The sequence below is a fragment of the Hemiscyllium ocellatum genome, chromosome 17 (genome assembly GCF_020745735.1).
Source record: "Hemiscyllium ocellatum isolate sHemOce1 chromosome 17, sHemOce1.pat.X.cur, whole genome shotgun sequence".
NCBI lineage: Eukaryota > Metazoa > Chordata > Chondrichthyes > Orectolobiformes > Hemiscylliidae > Hemiscyllium > Hemiscyllium ocellatum.
In genome coordinates this window covers 37,649,963-37,672,801 of record NC_083417.1, presented here as the reverse complement: position 1 = coordinate 37,672,801, position 22,839 = coordinate 37,649,963, and the positions used below count along the sequence as shown (strand labels likewise).

Below are 22,839 nucleotides of genomic sequence, written 5' to 3'. Positions count from 1 at the left end.
CCTCGATGAGGGCAGAGAAGAATGGGTTAGTAAATTTGTGGATGATACTAAGGTCAGTGGAGTTGAGATCGTGCTGAAGGATGTAGGTTATAGAAGGACATAGATAAGCTGCAGAGCTGGGCTGAGAGGTGTCAAATGGAGTTTAATGTGGAAAAGTGTGAGTTGATTCATTTTGGAAAGGGCAACAGGAATAAAGAGTACTGGGCTAATGGTAAGATTCTTGGTAGTGTGGATGAGCAGGGAGATCTCGGTGTCCATGTACATAGATGCGTGAAAGTTGTCACCCAGTTTGTTAGGGTTGTTAAGAAGGCATACAGCGTGTTACCTTTTATTGGTAGAGGGATTGAGTTTTGGAGCCACAAAGTCATTCTGCAGTTGTGCAAAACTGGTGCAGCTGCACTTTGAGTATTGTGTACAGTTCTGGTCACCGCATTATAGGAAGGATGTGGAAGCTTTGGAAAGGGTTCAGAGGAGATTTACTAGGATGTTACTGGTATGGAAGGAAGGTCTTATGAGTAAAGGCTGAGGGAATTGAGGCTACTTTCATTAGTCATAGAGTCATAGAGATGTACATTGAGACATATAAGGTAATCAGAGGGTTAGATAGAGTGGACAGTGAGGCCCTTTTTCCTCAGGTGATGATGGCTAGCATGATGGACATAGCTTTAAATTGAGGGGTGATCGATATATGACAGGTGTCAGAGATAGTTTCTTTACTAAAAGAGTAGTAGAGGCGTGGAACATACTGCCTGCAACAGTAGTAGACTCGCTAACTTTAAGAGCATTTAAATGGTCATTGGATAAACATAAGGGTGAAAATGGAATAGTGTAGGATAGATGGGCTTCACACTGGTTCCACAGATCGACACTGTCATGTTCTATGTTCTATAATATCTCTCAAATTTAGCCCCTGTGAAGTTCAAAGGAGGGAAAGCAATGACACAACAGTCATTACAAAAATACTTCCATGAAAATCACTAAGAAGATGCATAACAAATATTTTGGCTTTCTCATAAAGATGGCTATTGGAAGACCACTAGGAGTAGTAGAGGTAATTATAGTGGCAGATCTAATAAATATAATTTTCACAGTAAACAACAGCAACAGGATTATGAAAATGAAAACTGATCAGTCATGAAGACCAAATGGTTTAGATCCCAGAATACTGAAGAAGAAGTGATGAATAACAAACATTCACCATATTTATTCAAGCTTCTTTTGAAACAAGAATTGGTCCAATGGACTGGATGCTAACAAAAGTTACACCGCTTTTGAAAAGATTGAAAACATTACAGCAGGTGACAATGGATCATTTAATCTAAATTGGTAAGAACAAAACTGCTGGAGAACATAGTGATTGAAAGCATTAGAAAGGTTCAAGCTCATCAGTGACATCACACAGACTTATAAAGAGTAGGTCATGTTTAACTAACCTAGTCATAAAATTCTTTGACGTAACTACCAAATGTATGGACAAAACAAATGCAGAAAATTTGGATATTTTGGATTTTCTGAAATCCTTAGTAAACTGACACAGATTTGTTGTAAAGATTAGGGATAGAATTTTACTTTTCCTTGTTGTCAGATTTAGTGACAGTGGGGCAAGTGTAAAATATTCTGGATGGGCTTTCCCCAAGTCTCTGCCCACGCTGACCACTGGTGGGGTGAACGAAGACAACCCAACCACCCTTGCCCAAGTTAAGGCTCTTAAATGGCTAATTAAGACAGCTTAAGGGCCATTTCCCAACCAACCTTAATCTTCAGGCTCTCAGGAAGAGTTCAGGATCATGGGAAAGCCATGACGTTACTCTGCTTAGACTTCAGGTTGACCACCACCAATAGCCTTTTCTCAACATTGGAGGAATGTTGCGTGTCAGTTTTGTGGTCTTCACCCTATGGATCTTTCTGAAGAAGTTCAGAAAAGACTATTGCAGGACAAAACTAATTAAGGAGAACACAGAGTGTGTTAAGTACAGTTCAAATGTAAAGTTGTAGGCTTCAGAAAAAGAACAATAAAAAATGCCCTAAATGATAAATTATCAATACATCAGATTGAAGTGATTTCAGGGTGCAGCTATGCTGATTTCCCAAAATAGTGCTGGTGATGGGTATGGCTCTACAAGAGTAAATGTTCTTATATATTGAGTATCAAATATTATAGGAGAAAGTGAGGACTGCAGATGCTGGAGGTCAGAGCTGAAAATGTGTTGCTGGAAAAGCGCAGCAGGTCAGGCAGCATCCAAGGAACAGAGATTCGACGTTTCGGGCATAAGCCCTTCTTCAGAAATGAGGAAAGTGTGTTTCCTCATTCCTGAAGAAGGGCTTATGCCCGAAACGTCGAATCTCCTGTTCCTTGGATGCTGCCTGACCTGCTGCGCTTTTCCAGCAACACATTTTCAGCAGTATCAAATATTATAGCTAAGAATCTTTTTGATACAATAATTACATTACAGAAATTATATCACTACAGAAAGTTTATTTGATGATGCCACGAGGTATATGTTCAGAAACTTGTTAAAAGATATTCATTTGAGCTAAGAATGTTAACTGAGAACCTAAAAGAAGCATTTAACATTAAAATGAGTGCAGGGCAAAAATTGAGATTTTGTTTTAACTAGCTGCAGTATTATTAATATCAGGCACATATTTTGAATGAAAACTAGAGTCATGAAGGGGAAGGTTAGTATAATTTGTTCACACAGCGCTTTATTTAAGTCATGAAGAAAATCCACACCAGACATGCTGACCTCAGTATTCTTGTTGAAGGAACACGTTAGTGTGTACATGACCCTATGAGATGCTATTAATCGGTATCCATAGGCTGCAACCTATACCACAACTTGCTGTTTCCTGGGAAGTGGAATGTGGTTTGATTCTATCTGGGGAAAAAAAAAATGAAGTATTGAATGGTCCCCATATAAAAGAGATTATTTAAATATTTCTTTAAGAAGCTGATTTTCTTGAAAGATCTCAACAATTATGCTTAGCTGAACTCTAGTTGGAGTTCAATGTACTATCTGGCAACTATAATTTTATCGATCATTTGCTCTGACCCTGTGAAGCTGGTATATGAAAATCCCACAGAACCCCCATTATAAAATCAGGATGGTATCCAAGTTTTGTAACACCCCAACAAGAATTATGGTGTGTGTGGGCCAAAAATTCATGGACTTTTAGTGCCGTTTTGCCCTTGAGTTATTATGTGCTGTTCACAACAGTGGGACTGCAAATTATAAAGTAACGATACTGGATCATTTTATACTAGTTTGTCACTTATTACATGCAATATTTTTTAATGGTTTTAAACAGCAACACTAAAAGTAGCAATAAGGATACTGCTTGATTGCTTTCATAAAGCCTTCTTCGTATATTTAAATGTGTCTGGGGCAAATGCATTATCATATCAAATAACCATGCATGTGGAGCATTTCAGAACATCCAAAACATCAAAAACAAAATTAAATGATATAATATTAATTTCAATAGTTTCTTGCAAATCCAGATGATATTCAAGAAAATATATTGACTAATTGGTGAATGATTACTCTGTCACCTCTGGATCCTAACCTTTTTCTATTTTTATCAATGCTAATATCAAATCTTTGAACTATCTTCTCTTGCTTCTTGTAAACTCTAGGCATACAGCCTAATCTGCCTCTGCTTGTCCCTGAATGTGTAGTGTTGGCATAGAGTGTCTTGGAACTCATCCAATACCTCAAATATGGGGGATTTCTTTCCGTTTTGAACAAATTAAATGAAGCTTAGGCACTTAATTGGCTCATGGCAGATTATCACCAGGAGCTGTTGGTCACTCAGAAGCTAACAACCCTCCATTGTCTTCACCAAAAATCATCTTGGGATCCCTAAAGATAGCTGAGTGAGGGTTCACAGGGAATGGGTCACTGGCCAGCATGTAAATGGAGGAGGTTTAATGCTTGGTGCTCAGATGCAAAGAATGGGGGTGTCTCTCAGCAGGAACCCTGCATTTCTCAATGTTGCAATCCTCAATCAGGTGCTAAGTATCTCTGAAAGAGGGATCGCTGCTTTCAAACCCAACAGGCTTTGTTGGCTAGTCTTCAGGATGCATAGGAAACACTTCAAGTTCAGGAGAATCTCAGAACCACAATTAATTTCTGGTGGGATCAGGAATAATAACCTTTAAATGGCTCAACTGTGAATCTAATCAGAGAGTGGGTTTACAATATCAGGCCATTTCTGCCGCTGCCTTAATGGGGGCTAATTTTTATCACCATTGTGATTTTGTGGCCCTGCCCACAAGCTTACTGTAGTTAGCTATATTATATCCAGCCTATGTCATTTTGAGCTATTTTTAATCTGGCCCTTTTCTGGTCAAATTTTGAGAGATTTGTATTTGTTGCAGAATACAAATGCACTAGCAATAAGAGTTTAGACCTAATTGTAAAGAACATCTTCAAATCCCTTTACGAAGTTGCCCGTCCCTAGATCTATAATCTTCTCCATTCTTAACTTATAGTAAATGTTGCCGTTTCATCAGCCTTGGGCTCACTGACCTACGATGACTTCCAATGTACTAATGTCTCAGATTTTAAATTTCTATTCTCACATTACTAACCATTTATGGGTCTGCCTGTCATTGTAACTTCCTATAACTCTGAGGACTCCTCATCTCTCCAACTTTGGCATGTTAAATGTTCACCAGTGGAAGCTATGCTATCAACTGCCTAAGGTCTTATTCTCAAATTCTCTCCCTGAACCTCTTCACTTATACACTTCCCTTCCTTAACAGATGCTTAACGTTTTGACTGCTCTTTCAGTAACCCACCCTAATATCTCAATATTTAGCTTGGTGTCAATTTCTATCTGCTTTTATTATTCTGACATGATTTGACACATTTGCTACATTAAAATTGGTGTACAAGTACAAATCGAATTGTTGTTACTGTTTCCCCTGAATCTGCCTCCTGTGTTATGTTTAGAACTCTGTAACCAATTGTTGACTGGGTGTTGAAATGAATAGTGGAACACTCTCTGACTTCTTGTTCCGGTTCTATGCTATGCTGTTTGAGCTGATAAAGGCTAGCACATCACTGTTTCCAACAAAGTTCTGGTTTAAATACATACATCTACAAGGTATTATTGTAATATTGGTCACATTGCAGTATCACAATGAGATATTCTTCTTGCTGATAATTTGCTATCAGTCATATTTTTCTATAAAGTTATTAAAACGTTTTAAGCCCTTTACACTTCCTGAAAAAAAGTAGATTTTATTAAAATTAGATTAATTTTGGACAGTATGTCTCATGGTGAATGCAAAGGGGTATGATGGCTAATACTTTTTATTTATTTATTTGTGCTTTACGAATATTGACAAAAAGTATGCGAGACTTTTTAAAGAGAATGATAAGTGTGCATTCATCTGTAGATACTACCTTATGCAGTGATACTTCGCATTATAATCAATTCACAGTGAAGTCAGCTTTTGCAACACTAATTATTACTGCAATGTAAATGAGGTAAGACTTCAAATAAAGGGACAGAATGTTTAGCTAAGACTTGCCAACTCCATCTCCTCCTGATTGCATTCAGTAGACAGACTATTTTATTGGTATTTCTTTACATTGCATAAGTCATTAATTTTTCTCAAAGGTCCCAAACAACACAATAGATTATCCATTATTAGCAAGATGAGCTCTTACAGTGTGTGTGGGTCGCTATGAATTAAGTACTTCAGCTTTGGAATGAGCAGACAACTGAATGCAAGCAATCAAACTTATTTTTGTCCTATGACAAAACATCACTGGTAGGCATAACGCACCATAATTAATTCCAAAAAAGTAATGATAAATCAGTACAAAAAAGAAATAGCTTCACAAAAATGCATTGAGCGTTCCATAAATAATCAAGGACATAATGTCCTCTGGAAGAATCAGTTTCAGTCTTTTCCCCTCAGATTTTTATAAATAAGAAGCTTTAAAGTGTTGTAGTAGAAAACAAAGGGTAATTGTTTTTTCCCAGATGTTGCTTTTGCACAACAAGCAGGATACAATTTTCCCACAGAGCTGATGAGCCCAATCAGTGAAATGATTAAAAATTGATTTTGTCCCTGTAATTACAGTATGTAAAGTACTTAGCCTGGATTGCAAAGGAAGTGATTTTCTAATTACGTATGTACTCTGGTGTCTAATGATTGTTTTTTTCAAGGTAATGAAGAGAGAGCCCTAACGACTCCTTGGTGTTCTGTTATTTGTAAAGTCCATTGTTTGGGTAAGCAAGAGCAGAAAAGTGCTTAAATGTAATGCACAGCACTAAGAAATGTAGATGAACTTATTTTGAATACCCTTAAATGATACTGAATGTGACTTTTGCAGTAAATGTGGTCTGTTTCATGATTATCTCTCTTTTTATCTGCTTTTTATTTGAATTTGTGTTGTACAACCTGAAGGAGTGATGTGACACACCCTGTAAGACATAATATACGGCATTGGGAGGGACACGATACATCATTGATATTCATATTATAGTACAGTGGTTTGCACTGCTGCCTCACAGCACCAGAGACCCGGGTTCAATTCCCGCCTCAGGCAACTGTCTGTGTGGAGTTTGCACATTCTCCCCGTGTCTGCGTGGGTTTCCTCCGGGTGCTCCGATTTCCTCCCACAGTCCTAAAATGTGCAAGTTAGGTGAATTGGTTATGCTAAATTGCCCGTAGTGTTAGGTGAAGGGGTAAATTTAGGGGAATGGGTCTGGGTGGGTTGCTCTTCGGAGAGTCGGTGTGGACTTGTTGGGCCAAAGGGCCTGTTTCCATACTGTAAGTAAGTAATCTAATCTACTTTGAAGCCAGTCAACTAGGATTTAAATTTCTTCAATGCTGTCTTCACTCCTTGCTCAATGTACTTAAGATTTCTGAATGAATTGAATTGAGAACTGACTGCTTTCATCTTTTAATTGGCAGAAAATTTTGGTCGATAAGTTGTGATCTTGTATAACAACTTTTCATATATCAAGAAAGGGCATAGACTTTTGCGTCTTAAATTATGTTAAAATGTATACTTGTTAAAAATCGATTAGTTGATCAAGAACAATATAAGATGAACTTGAAATAATGTTTAGTTAACAAATTTGATACTGTGCATTGTTGATTTTGTATTTAAAAGTGGTATGAGCGGCAGGTGAATGAACCCTATTGCCATTATTGCTGTATATTTTAAACATTGAGGCTATGATGAGATGGCATTAATTTTTATGTGCGTAACAGGTTTGTTCATAATACTTTAAAATGTCTGCTCAATGCTTACAGTTTCAGCTTCCTGTTTGTTTACTTTTCTCTGTGACCACACCCAATTTAACTAATCAAGCAAAGTGAACATCAATGGTAAACAGACACATAATGAAAAGTGGAACAATTGAATGCTATAATTGTAATTGCTATAATGAGGAATATTCATGCATCTCTTCTTTCATGAATGGTAAATTCAAAACCAGATCTATTGATAATTCATATGAAATTTCAGTCCAATATGGTATTGCTTGCCAGTTGCTAAGAGGCAATGATTGTCCCTTTGATCTGTAGAAAACTAAAATGTTTTCAATAATTGCGAGTATAAAATAAACACAATTATTTAATTGCAACTTTCATGTATGTCACACCTATGATGTAGGAAAAGAGTTTCAGGAAGCATAATCAGAAAAATTGACACAAGGCCAAAGGAGATATTGGGATGATTTACTAAAAGCTTAGTTAAAATGTATGTTTTAAGGAGTATCTCAAAGGAAAAGTGAATGGTGAGACAGAGATTTTTGAGTATAGAATTTCAGAGCAGAGATGTCTAAAGGCATGATTTCCAATGGTGGGGCAAATAAAATGAAAGATGCACAAGATGCCAGATTTGAGGAGAGAGTTCCAGAAGGTTGGATGGATAGAAACATATAGGGCTGAGGTAATGGAATGTTTTAAACACAAAAATTAGAATTCTAAAATTAAGTCATTGGTGGACTTGGATCTGAGAAAGGTCATCAAACACAGGGCTGTTGTGTGGTCCAAGTTAAGACATGGGTAGCAGAGTTTTGTATTGCTTGTGGGAGGTTGTTAGTGGGATGAAGAGAATGTGGAATAGTCGAATTTTAAAGTAACAATTTTTGAATGTGGTTTTTAACAGCAGATGGACCGAGACAAGGACAACATGAGTAGCAATGGTTTGGAAATGGAAACATACGGTCTTTGTGAACAAGAGTTTAATTTATGGCCATTTGGGACACCAAGCCTGAAAACAGTCCGGATTGACCTGCAACAGTTGTCATACGGAAGGGGGAAATGGTTGAAATGGAAATAAGTTTGTGGGAAGGGCTGGAAGCAATGGCTTTGTGGTCTTAATGTTTAATTGGAGGAGAGCCAACTCATCAGAAAGTGAATATTAGATAAGGAGGCTGACGACATAGACACAATGCTACAGTAATGAAAAGTGGTGAAGAGATGGAGTTGAGTGTTAGCACAAATATGGAATCTGGTATTTTGAGTTCAAGAAGGGAAGCACACAATTTTAAAATAAGAAAGGGCCAGCACCAGATCTTTGGGTACAAAGAGAAGGCATTGTAGGATATTCTATTATTATGGTTGATAGGTCAGAATGGAATCAGATGTAAGAAGTGTAATTCAGATGGACTAGAAAAGAGAGGCATTGGAGAAGGCTGGTATGGTCAAATCTATGAAGGGTTGCAGATGGGTGAAGGTAAAGAATGTGAGATAGCCTACCATAGTTTGCTGTCACAGAGGATGTCATTTGATTCAACTGTGACAGTGCAGTGGCAGGTGTGGAAGCCTGATTAGAGAAGTCAATATAGAGTTGCAGAAGAAGTGGCTGTGGATTTGAGAGGCGACAATATATCTAAACTTTGGATCATGTATAATCTTCTTATTTATGAATATTCAAAAAGAAAGGAAAAACAAAGCCACTTGTCTCTAAATGTCTCCATTTATGTTCCCGATACAGAAGTTAGCTCATGCTGTAAGTTACACAATGTTTTCCTTATTTTGGTGGTGCTATGAATCTATCCTATTTTATGAGATCCCTTCAATATCACCGGTTGTATGATTCGTGACATCATCACAGAACTCATTGCAACATTGGCACAGTTCTGTCGATCAACTGTCATTATTATGCGGTCAACTGGTAAAATCCTCTCAAAAGTCGCAACAACCTTTTTTAAAGTAAGTTAATATTATTGAACTAAGTCTATTTTGATGTGACGGTTGGATAAATATATAATGTGATGTTGCCTAAAGCACTTTGGATGCCCAACCAGAAAAACAATAGGAATGGGGTGAATGACCAGACTCCTTCAGCTGAATGAATTCTATCACAATGACACCATCAGAATATGTATTTGCTCCATTAGCAAATAGTAACATTTGTACCAAGATTCAATTGGAGTCAAGTTTTGCCTGTCTAGCCCTGGCATTAAGGCGATTAAGATTCCATTAAGATGCACCTCTTAACAATTTGTTCAGGAAGTTGTCCCGCTGGTGTTCACAAAGATCCAGTAATCAGACAGATGCACTCTCTGATTGTGTCCATATAAAAGGGAATAACAAACTGAGGAAAAGGTTGAACAATATTGAATAAATATTAACATTTTTAAAAAACTTGGATTTACTGCTGGTTTTCAAATGCCAGCTCAAGGGTTTTCTTTCATTTTTAGATGCCAGTTGAATCTTCTGGTTTTGGCCCTCACACCTCTGTAATTGTTTTATGGTTTACTGCTGTAGCAGTCAGTATTGCATAATATTTTAGACTTAAGTCCTCAATTTTGTAAATATTAATTAAAACTGAAGTCTTTGGCATTATTCTTGCCTAAAATTCCTTTGTATCATACAATAGCTATGAAAGAGAACACATCATTTATATACTGTAAAAACCCTTTTCATAGTTGTTGTCAATGCCTTTAACAGAGTGATGATTAATGGGATCTAATAATACTCCAGTACTGTATCTCGGTAACAGCTTTAGCTAAATGTGCTCCAACAACCTATTCAAATTTCACAAATATGTTCTAATAGTTTCTTATGACATTTGGAAATAGTGGCTTGGAATTTATTATTTCTGAACAAACAAAGCAATCTAAGTTTAATTTTTTTTAATGTTTCAATTTCGTTGCATATTGTTAAATAAAAACAACTTTTGGCCGACTTTTTGTTCCATTCTCCTTCTGATTAGGAATGCATACTTCCATTTTGTTAGCATTCCAACTCTGTTCTCTGAATTTTCACAATTAAAGGCTTTGAAGCATTCTCACAGCTTCTTCAAAATGTCCGGTTTGACAAAAGGAAGGTTTTGCTTTATTAATTCTCTTAATTGCAAATAAAATTGTAAAGCCAATGTAGATCATGGTGAACGTTGTGGCAGTGGGGTGGCCTGGCCTGTTTTCAAGTTGGCTATTTCTTGAAGTGCATGGTATGTAACCCATTATGTGACATTTTCATTCACATGCTTTGTGAAGCACATTGATACAGTTTGTCTCTCATAATTTCTTCTTCAATTTTTATGTTGATAGTCCGACAAGCATTAGTTATGTTTCATGTATAGGATGTGAGTTGTATGAGGGACAAAAATACTATAATAAGATTAGATATGCCGGTTGTGGGAGGGGGCGAGGGGTGGTATAAAGTGGAGCTGGATAAGTTGAATTGCCTTTCCCCAATCTTAGTTTTCCATGGAGTGAAGCCTTTTAATGATGAGACTTTGCTTTTAACATCTGTAGTCATGCCAGGTATTCCAGACTGTTGCACAGACTAACTTTAAGTGTGTATTCTGACATAGATTTTGATGAACAGCATTTCCTTCATTCTCATCATTGTTTGATTTTAAAAAGTTTCAAGAAGGGTGGCATTAGGAGCTTTGCAATAGGTCACACACAACTGTATTGAGATGAAAAATAATCATTGATTATTTCTATTTCTGAAAGCTATTAACAGACTTCTACATGGGGGTTAATATCAGGTCAAATTTGGGATTGACTGTGATGCCCGCTATAGTCAAATAACGTGCCAATACACTTTAAGCTCACAGTTGGAGTTTGACCACTTAGGTTTTGTCCTGCATATCCTTGGAACTCATAGAACATTACCTGATCAAGAATGAATGCCTTCAGAAAATGAAAAAAAGTGAAGGAAGTTGGCAAAATGAAAGCATTAGCTTAAATGTCTGAGAAAGGTAACAGAATCCAATAAGAGGGAGTAATGAGGCCAATTGCAGTGCTCCTTCTGCCACTCTTGCTGAGATCAACTAATTCAGCGCAGTCTGGCAATCAAACCTGGAAGCTTCTAGTCTGTATGGCACAGTCACACACTACCTTTACTAATTGAGCATTCAAGGGAGCTAAACCAATTCATGTCTTTTTCAATTTCTCATCATTCATTGACAAAATTCACACTGCACTGTTAGCTTTTGTTGCTGGCATCTAGACCTCAGGCTGGCTAACATTAAACACCATTCTCATTGTCTTTTTCAAATTTATTTTACTATTTTTATCCATATTGCAATAATTATTGTTGGGGATCTGATTCCAGGTTTCACCAGTGCTGTTAGTTCACTTCATGAGGAAGTGTTTGGTGTCTCTGTCGACATTGTAGACTGCTATTTCCCTTTTGGGGAATCTAAGACAAAAGCTGCTGCCACACTCTTTCATTGTACTTTCGTCCTAGAAGGTCCACCCTGTAATGTTCTGTTTCTGGCATCATTTCATTATCATTCCCACTTTGGTGAACATTCATTTTGGAGCAGTAGACTGGTCAGAAAATAGTGATGAGTTCCGAGTGTGTTCTCACAGTGGGACAAGTCTAACCACAAAACGCATACATTTTAGTAGTCATGATTTGGAGATGCCGGTGTTGGACTGGGGTATACAAAGTTAAAAATCACACAACACCAAGCTATATATCAACAGGTTTAATTGGAAGCACACCAGCTTTTGGAGTGACATTCCTTCATCACCTGATGAAGGAGCGTCACTCCAAAAGCAAGTGTGCTTCCAATTAAACCTGTTGAACTATAGCCTGGTGTTGTGTGATTTTTAACTTTGTACATTTTAGTATCTCTGGTAATCATAATTTAGCTGACAGAGGTAACTTGGACTGATTGTGTGGCCCATATAAGTCTCCGCTGAGATATTCAGCGGAGGATTGGTTAACGTGTGAGGTTTTTATGGATTCATGGTTCATTAGTCATGATATCCAGGGAGCAGGCACACATTGCAAGCTCAGATTCCTAGCACCAACAGCTCTTAAAGGGTTAACTGCTTACCCTTAAAGCTGGAATTGTTATTGCGTATCTGTGAAAAAAGACTGGTCAAAGATTGACACCATTCATCAATCAGGAATTTGAGATCTTACTGGAGATGCTCCAGCGGCAGTAAGTAGCGCTATTTGCAGGAGAGTGCAACATTCCAAAAGAAGCAGGATTGTAGGAGACACTGCAAAATGATGTTACCTCACCCATCATTTGTAACTGTGGATAGGTGATGAGAAGTGTTTTGAACTGATTAAGGTTTCAAGGTAAACATGCACTGATGTAATGATATTTATGTGACAGCATGTTAAAATATGGTCTTTGTCAGATTTGATCTTCATTATTAACTTGATAATCATAAGCAAAAGCTATCCTGTTGCTGCAATTAGTTTACAAGCCTGGCTATAGTAATGTGCAATTTTCATTAATGGTTGCATCAGGAGCTAAATTCTGCATGGGTAGGTTAGGAACAGGTTGAGATTAGCCCTGTGACTCTGTATCTATGAACATCAAAGTCAGGATTTGTCTGTATGGAATATCTAAAGGTGAATTTTATCCCTCCTTGAATCTTGTTCTTTTCCTCTTGAACAAAATTATGCCCATAGGAATACCTACACATGGTCAGCAAAGAACTACAATAACAACAGCTATACGATCAATGACAAAAGATGCAGTGCTGTGTAATATATCAATGAGCAAAGTTCCAAACGTTTTCAGATATCCAAGGGCCAAAGCTGTGTGGAAGCAATCCATTGCTGAGAGAAATTCTGCAAAAACAGTATGTCCTTTGTGAACAAAGACACAGCCGAAGGGAACTGGTCTCCTCTGTCATGCACAATGTAAAGGAGAAGTGCTGTATTTATGTTTGCTGCTGGTGCAAAGCTATGTATGAATGTAAGTTTTGAGGAGGGAAGAAAGCAGTATAGGCAGAATTAGTGAGTGGGCAAAAAGCTGGTAGATGGTGTATAATGTGTACAGTTTTGAGGTTATTGACTTTGGTTGCAGGACTAGGGGTAGAAATCAAGGGTCCCAGTGCTCCTTGTCCAAGCCCTTGGGTTCTCCAACCTAAGCACAGTGGTCCCTCCCTTGATCCAAGCACAGTTGGGCATTTAGAGTTCCAGATTGCAGTCATTGGCCCAGATGTACCTGTCAAAAAGTACAATACATTTAAAAAATTGTGAAATATCTAAATGTTGATGTTCAGAGAGACTTAAGCATACTCACACAAAGGAACCACAGGATTATTGGGAAAGCATATAGCCTGTTGGCATTTATTGTAAAAGGATTAGAGTAAAGGTTAAGGAAGCCTTGCTACAGTTGTATAAGGCTTCAGTCAGACCATACCTGGAGTACTGTGCATAGTTTTGTGCTCTATATTTAAAGAAGGATATAATTTTATCTGAAGCAGCACAGCTAAGGTTCACAAGAAGATAGGTTGATATGATTGTTTGTCTGGTAATGAAAGGCTGAGTAAATTGAACCAATAATCTCTGAAGTTTAGATGAATGAGACATGATCTTAATGAAACCCAGAGGATTCAGAAGTAGCTTGACAGGGTGGACACTGAGAGGTTGTTTCCTCTGAATGGGAAATCTAGAACACAGGAGTACACTGTTCGGGAAAAGGACTGATAATTTAAGTAAGAAGATTTTTTTTCCCCCAGAGACTTGCCAAAATTTGGAATTCTCTATCCCAGAGTATTGTGGATTCTTCGTCATTGAATCTGTTTGAGGCTGAGATGGGCAGAATTTAGTTCTCTAAGGGGAGCAAGGGATATTGGGCATGTCAAATAAGTGGGGCTGAGCTAGTCATGATCTTACTCATTGATGAAGCAAGTTCAAGGTGCTGTATAGTCTTTTCCTGACTTGTTTTTTTGCAGTCTTGAATGAACTGACTGAATTGTATTATAATAAAATCCAATTATTGACATATAATTTCACACACAAATAGACTTGACACATGGGCAGTGTACACGTGCATAAAGTACATATTTGTTAGGTTCTCTGGTACAGTGGTTAAAATAGTCTATTTTTTGCATGATGTAACTTGAACCTAGCATCCAATGAACATCCAAGAGCTGTTGGCCCTTAGGTTAGAATTTGCCCAGTTGTGATTTGGTGGGTATGGGGGGAGTTAAATCCCCTAAAAGTGACATTGGGCTGTGGTCCTGATCCCATTCCATCCCATTCCTTCCTTCCATGAGATGAGTTCTGAGGTCAGCAGGAAACTCCTTGGATTAGCTGGGAAACCAATTACAACAATTAAGTAATGGAGTAAGAGCCTCTTTAACCCTATATACTGTCTTTTCCTGCCACTGAGGGGTTTCATGCTGTTTCAACATCTCACCAGGTTAGAGGAGGTACATGCACAGTGGGAAGTCATTGTTAACTGAAATTGACCCATTAGCTACAGTATAAAGGCTGAAACCAGCAAGCTTGTGAAAAGCTAATATTGACAGGCCTAGTTTTTTCAGTCAGAATCCGCAATTTGTTTTAGGAACAGCAATTTTGTCCAATTGTATTTAAATGCCTTGGAATTCAATGAGTGCAATCTCAATTTCTTGAGTGTGGGACTTCCCTGAAACATGGGGGCTACATACTGTGGATCACAGAGAACAGGTCCAGCAGCAGCAGCCACATTCCCCACAGCTACATACTGTTACTCAGCGCAGAGGGATGGGCACAGAGCAGAACTTAAAAGGAGGTGATACCTTCAACACAGGGCAATTAGGATTCTTGCAGTGCTGTAAGGAGCGAGCTCAGACTCCCACAGCAAATAGTCACAGATGTGAGTAGTCTGAAAGGAACAAGTGTCCATGCATTTCTGAAAGCTGTCAAAGTGACCACAAACCTCAACATCTTTGTGTCTGGGTCCTTCTAGGGATCTGCTGGTGTACTTATGTGGCAGTCAAGACACAATCAGATATTCTTTGTTTAGCAGAATGGTTTCCTCTGCCTTAATGTCCAGTTGGTGTTTGACCATCATAAGATGGTGTTGATAATTTTCTAGGAATGCCCCTACAGCTCTTTTTCATATTTTGGCAATCTGATGTTTTCTCCACCAGACAACCTCAGCGGAATTCTAGGGAGATAAAGGGGTATCCACTCAAGACCTGGCTAATAAGGAAAAGTTGCTACCTAGGTACTGGAGATGAATATCACCATCAGAAAAACAGTCAAGAAATCCCATTGGCATGATCAAGATGGGGCTTTGGTACTTTGATAAATTTGGAGGTATCCATCAACTTGCCACCAACAAATTCTCCAGAATAGTCATTGATCATGTCACAACATGGCTCTAAAGAGAGAAATGAAAGGTGGAGCGTGCACAACATCTTTGGAGAGAAAAATGAGGTGGAGAAGCATCAAACCATTGCGTTTGGAGCTGTAGATCCAGTAGCTAGAGAAACTGTGACATCCTCTTATAGCGTACTTCACCTCACAGATGTGCCTGCAGCATAGAATTAGAACCATCAAGATCTTTGTGCCACCCTATGCCCCAAAGTTCAGCAACTGTGCAGCGAATGATGACTTTCACACAGATCACTACCACACCCACTAATCAAGACAGTTCATTTCATTCATCAGAATGAAACTGATTGAGGTCACTGGGGGATCTAATAAAGTAGAGGACATGTGACAAAGTTTACATCACAATTTTCACTCCTGGGGTGTGGTGTGATGAATGTTTCAAATGGTTCAGATGTACCTTAAGAATTAAAAGAATAGGTTTTTGATTTTTCCCAAAGCTTAAAATGGCAACTTCAGAATGACGCAATTGAGTGATGACTACCTTATTATAATACATTTGCACTCTATTAAAACCCCCAACTGTCTCCTTTACCAAGATACCAACATCACAAACTCCTGACATGTCAATCAGAATGGGTACCTGGTGTCTGCAGTCAGCCAATTGTTTGTCCTAACCACCATGCAACTGCTTCTTCTGAGCAATGCTCTTGCTCCTTGACCACAATCTTGCTTGACCTTTCAAAGTCAACACTTTGGAGCCGATGGACACATTTGCCATGCTTCTGCCATGTCACTTTGCACATGGGGATAGAGTCTATGTATCTATGCAGGATGTTTTTAGGTGCATCTTACTGTCCTACTTTAGCTTACTTGAATGCTACCAGCTTTTGTGCAAGTCATATTGTGTTCTTAGTGCACAAGGTCTTTAGTGCTCAATTACAGGCTGCCAGTCTCTGCAGCTTGTGTTGCTTTTTGGCACAGAGGGGAGGCAGGGACCTTGTGATAATAAGGAGCACTGAACAGTCCAGGGTGTGAACATGTCATCGTGTGGCACTGTGCTACGCATCACACTTAGAGAATGTGCAAGTATTTGCCTGCATCTAGGGAAGGCTATGGCCAAGTGGAATTGATGTCCAACTGTTAATCCAGAGACCCAGTGATGTTCTGGAGACCCGTGTTCAAACCCAGTCTCTGCAGATGGTGTAATTTGAATTTAGCAAAATCTAGAAGTAAGAGTCTAATGATGATGATGAATCCATTATTGATTGTTGGAAAAACTCATTTGCTTCACTAATGTCCTTTATGGAAGGAAACTCCCATTCTTACCTGATCTGGCCTACATGTGACTCCAGACCCAAAAAAGCAATGTGGTTGATTGTTAACTACCCTCTGGCCAATTAGGGATGGGCTATAAATGCCGACTTGGCCAGCGACGCCCTCTTCCTATGAATGAATAAAAAAAAGCTTTGAACAAATTCCCATATGTGAAAATTAAAGGGTAGCAGTCCTAATATGGGCAGAGAGAGAGACAGATTGTCAGGGGGTTCCGCCACAATCAGTTAATGGGCTTATCCTATCTCGAATCCGTGCCTTGGATGCATTCAGTCAGGCACTCGGTTCCACCAGTGTCTGGGGATCCATGCTTATACAGTTCAGGGATTAGATCACACACAGTCAGGTAAAATACAACCAGTCTGGGGATTACAGATAGATCTGGGAATGCCTTGTTGAACCATTTGTCTGTGGGTTGGGCCAGTCTTTCCTCCAGTGTGACAAAGGCAGGATTATATATGATGGATGGGCAGTGAGCAGGAGAGGTGGTGAGGTGTCCGCAGTAAGTGAATGGGAAGCTCAGGGGGCAGGAAGAGGTAGTAATTTGGGAGAGTGAGCTGTGTGCGAGCCAATGAGTGAAGATGATGTATGCAAAAATGAGTGTCGTAGTCCATGAAACCTGGAGAGATGCTTGTGCAGTGGCAGAATTAGAGTGAGTTGAGGTCCTACCAGAAGGAAGGTGGTGCCACTTATCCTTGCGAGAGCAGAAGATCATTGACAGAACTATCTTCTTATATTGCTGGGTATCCCACTTCATTCAGGACACTGCACCAACCTGGGTGGCAATTGAAGTCTACGCTGGATGTTGATGTGGTCTCTGCAGCCTTTGGTTGACAGAAGACATGTTATCACTCCACTGTTTCATCTACCAACAACTCCAGGTCCGTATCTGTGAAGTGCAAGGTGAGCCTTGCTTTGCTCTCAGACATAGGTTGAATATTGAGGATCAAGCCCCACAATGTGAGGGCCACTTTCTGACATGTAATTCTGTAAAGTGCCATGTGGCCCAGCTTTATATACATAAAACCAGAGGTGGAAAAGCTGAAGGTCCCAGCAGTGACAAACACTTCTGCATCTCCAGACACATGATTCTTGAAGAAGGAGCTCAAGAGTTTGGCTTCATAACCAATAAAGTGAACATGGGAAGATTGTGTGCGAAAAGCCAGTCTGAGCCATGGTGGACCTAGCGTTAGGAATCTCATCTTGACAAGACATAGACTTTATTTTCATTTATCCATGGTATGTGGGTGTCACTGGCTGGGTCATCATCCCTAGTTGCCTTTGAGCAGGTGGTGGAGGGCTGCCTTCTCAAACTACTGCAGACCACGTGCTTTTGGTAGATCCACAATGATGTTAAGGAAGGAATTCCAAGAATTTGACAACATATTGCTGAACATTGTGCAATCATCAGCGAACATCCCCACATCTGATGTTGGAGGGTAAAAGAGCAATTGTAAATGGAAAAATTCCACATCTACTTCCTTTAAAATTCAGAGCATTAATGAAACACTTCTTCGCTGTGAAAAACACCCAACTGGGTATTGTCACGCAACTGAGAATTTTTGCACCCAAATTTTCTAATACTACTGCCTGGTGAAATCCCAGCGGCATTGGCTGAGAAGTGGAGGAACCTTGAGAAGAGCTTTCAGTGTCAGGAGCCCTCTCTCCATCTACTCTCTTAGGATTGGGTATGTTTCTCTGCCAACCAAAGGCAGAAGGGCACTTGGGTAGATGGGAAAGTGAGGTGTTGTGTAAGCTGGCAGCCAGTTTGAGCAGGCCATTGATGTGGGCCAACCATATCTGACGTTCTGTCATATCTGATTTTTCATCAAGTTGTTCACTCTTCTGATGGAGCTGGGCATTACTGCAGGTGATACAGCATGAGATACCATGGAAATCTGTTCATGTTGAACTCCTCCAATCTCCAAAACATCTTTGGAAACACACACGTTCCCCAATACTACTTCACAGCTTTGCATTACAGACCCCTGAGACTCAGCATCTATCCCGCCGAACAAAGACTGAAGTGTTGTACGTCTCTGTCGCTCTTCCTATCCCCCCCCCCCCCCCCTCCCCCAACGTTCCCTCCCACCCTCAAGGGGACTGTCTGCCACTGTCCTGGTTTCCAGCACCTGCCACTGCTCACAGTATGATGTGCTTCCTAATGTGTGCCACCTTAGCCATCTGAGCTGCTGCATCCATTATAATGTGTGCAATGCTAACAGTGGAAGGGTGTACATTGGTCATACGACAGTGGATCTGTTGACAACTTGCTCTTCTCTGGAAAGTCCGAGGACTCCTCTGTCAATTCTAACCACAGAACCGAAGATGCACCAATGGTGGATCTAAAGTATGATCTATCTTAACTGCCTTTATTCAAATCTTGATCAAACTACCTATTATTCTAGAAAATGCATTTGATGAAACTATCTGATTCAATGATTTGCAAATGTTTTTGGACCAAATACAACCACTTTAGTTGAGGATTTTGCTGGGAACAAGTCTACAATAATTTACCTCCTGTTTATTTTTTTTAACTTTTTTTTTAGATTAGATTACTTACAGTGTGGAAACAGGCCCTTCGGCCCAACAAGTCCACACCGACCCGCCGAAGTGCAACCCACCCATACCCCTACATTTACCCCTTACCTAACACTACGGGCAATTTAGCATGGCCAATTCACCTGACCCGCACATCTTTGGACTGTGGGAGGAAACTGGAGCACCCGGAGGAAACCCACGCAGACACGGGGAGAACATGCAAACTCCACACAAACAGTCGCCTGAGTCGGGAATTGAACCCGGGTCTCAGGTGCTGTGAGGCTAACCACTGTGCCACTGTGCCGCCCACAATTTTCTATTTACATTTCCTTTTTTGATTTCTACTTCTTTCCTTCACTTCAGATTTTCCTCCCTCTCTGTCTTTGCCATCTGTTTCTTTCTCTTTCCCTTTCTTTTTGCTTTGGATTTTACTAGCAAATCTCTCCCAACTGGCATTGCTCATATTTCCTTGACCATTTTGCCTCAACAAGTTTTTATTAGCTTTCTTTCTTCACTCCACGGCAACAACAACTTCTTTATAAGAAACAGGGATAGTTGGAGCCAGATGGGCTGAGAAATTGAACTTCAAAAAGAACAGGTAGAGCAGTGTTTAATAAGAGCAGGGGAAATTGGTCTTAAATAAGGGTAGATGGAATGGAAGTTTAAAAAGAGGAAGAAGAATTGACTTGGATGATATGAGGGAGTGGTCTTTAATAAGAAAGGGGAAGTTTTTTAATAGGAAAAAGTGGAATTTTAAGAGCCAGAAGGGGAGACAAACAGGTTATAAACAGTATAATCTAGATAATTTAATCTTAATCTTCAAAAAGGTTGTGATATATTTCCAACAAAAACTCTTCTGTCATTCTTTGAGTTAATATCATCAAGCAAAGAGGGCCAAACAATCACCTTGTGACATGTTGAGCGTTTTGCTTCATGTGGCTGTTACATTTGGCATTGAGCAGGAAGTCATTTAACTGGTACCTAAAAATCTGTTTGTTGTAAGATTTGTTTTACATCATCCAATAAATTTTACTTTATGCAGCACTTTATCATAAATTGACACCTTGAATTATTATGTGGTCTGCACTCTGAAGAATGGGGTAAGCTGACAAAAATTCCTTACTGATCTGCTAGAATGTGCAACAAACATTCAAACACTGCCCTGAATAATCTATCTTTAAGTTGTGTGAACAAATGATCTGCCCACCAGTTGTTAATTAAAGTTTTAAAACAAACTACATCTCGATTGATATCTGTTATATTAGACCTGGCTAATTAAAATTGGAACCTAGGTTGGCAAATATCTTAAGACTATATGCATGGTGTTAAATAAATACAAGTGTGTGAAATACTCGGATCTAGTGGGAAAATTTTCAGTCTGTAGTTATGTTACAGATATAACATGACATCATGCTAAAGTATCTGTGATGGGAAGATAGCTTCCAGAAAAGTACTCTTCGTGTGGAATATAATTTTTCTTTCAGATTTGCTCTCCAACAGTTTGAAGTTGAGTAAATTAAGCATTCTTATGTGATTTATTCATTTGGACATTAAGAAGCTTTATCCATATGATATTTCTGAAGTTAGGTAGGGCTCAGGCTATAAGCATTTTGCTATCACGGAGGAATTCATTTTAGATAAATATGTTTCTCTGTTTTAAATACTGATTTTGTTCTCTTCATGGAGAGTGCACGGACACCATTTGCTTCCAGCTTTTGTTCAGTATTGTTATAGAGGCAGCTGCCAGAATGTGTGTTACAAAGTCTCAGAGTAACTAACCTGCTGTCCAATTCCAAAGGTTCATACCATAATTTATGTTGTCCACGGCATTTCTCTTTTTGTTCCTATTGCAGCACTTCCTTTAGCAAACTGAGTAACTTATCAGGTCCCTGGTGCTCTTAACTGCTATCTTTCAGATCAACTAAGAAACAAACATTGATAAGGTCAAATGCTCAGATATTTCAGTCCCCAAGTTGTGGCAGTGTCATGTTTAGTATGAACAGGCCCTTGCTAAATTATACATGAATGTTGTCTGGTTGTAATAACCATATGTTCAACGTCTGTCCTCATCTCAGCTTATGTGGAGCTAATTGGAAGAAAGGTATTCTATCACATGGGAAGGTAAAAGGTAACAAGGAGACTAATCTCACAATATTACTAAGCAATTCCTCAGACTAGCAATATAGCCATATGCACAGAGACCAACTAGTGGGCCAATGTAGTCAGAGCTAGTGGAGTTAAGTTACTGAACAAATATTAATGATTGGTGCCAGTAACACAATGCAAGCATATTAAATGTTGGTGCCTAAAGAAACTTTAGTACTAGGTGGAAGTGGGTATTGCAGATGCTGGAGATTAGAGTTAAGATTAGAGTGGTGCTGGAAAAGCACAGCAGGTCAGGCAGCATCCGAGGAGCAGGAAAATCGACGTTTTGGTTTTTGGAGGGCTTTTGTCCAAAACATTGATTTTCCTGCTCCTCGAATACTGCCTGACCTGCTGTGCTTTTCCAGTACCACTCTAATCTTGAAACGATGGTACTCGGCACCTGTATTAGCAAATTCATTTATGGTTTAGGAGTAGATGAGAATGGAGCTTGCAAGATGAAGACTAAATTAGAAGGAGGACATTGAACCCTTACAGTAAGTCTCACAGGCTGTAATTTTAATGTTTAGGTTTTAAAACAAGACTAAAGTCTTCACTGCAAACAGACAGGAGTGTTGTAAATAGACAAATGGTGCTGTCAAGTAATGTAGTTAAAATCCCAGTGCCGTCAAAATGTGGAACTGTGTCTCTGACTACAGGCTCACCAGGAGAAGTTGATGTTCAATAAATGGAGATTAGAAGAGAATCAAGAAAGATAGCTTTTTAAAGTTGTTAACAATATCCTTTTGAGCGAAGAGGAGCCGAACAACTCATACACTCACCCATCAAACCTGTCCCTCTGATATCTCTCACTTATTAATAAATTGCTAATTTTGACCAGAAGCTTCATTTAAACGATGTTAAGTGTAAAGTTGATGAAGTGTGTGTTCTTAATATTTGGTCACTTACATTGAGTTTATTAATGTCAATATTTATTGATCACCCAGTTCAGAGATATTATTTCACATCCCTCGAGCAGGTGGGGCTTGAACCCAGGCCCCTGGTCCCTAGAGACACCACCACTGCACCACAAGACCCACAAATTTATTAAAATAGTTATTTTATATCCAGAAGAACTCTTACGTTTTATCACCAAATCACCTTGGTATTGTTTTCAACTGTTAACGGCCACTAGTAAAATCATTGTGTTTTCCAGTAGATTAGTTTACATGCAAAGACCGTAAGGACAATCTAGCCCATCAAAGGTGAGGGAAAGGCAAGGTGAGGGGATGGGGATAAATCAAAATGGAGTTGGCAGGGGAGATGAAGTACTCTACCCTCTTCAGTGCGAACTCTCTTTAAAGGTC

The 22,839-nt window shown here is 39.2% G+C and overlaps 1 protein-coding gene across 5 annotated transcripts in view; it reads left to right on the top strand.

Moving 5' to 3' along the window:
• znf536 (zinc finger protein 536) overlaps positions 1-22,839 on the top strand; it is a 576,486-nt gene that overhangs the window by 95,074 nt on the left and 458,573 nt on the right. The gene's annotated exons all lie outside the window — the stretch shown is intronic.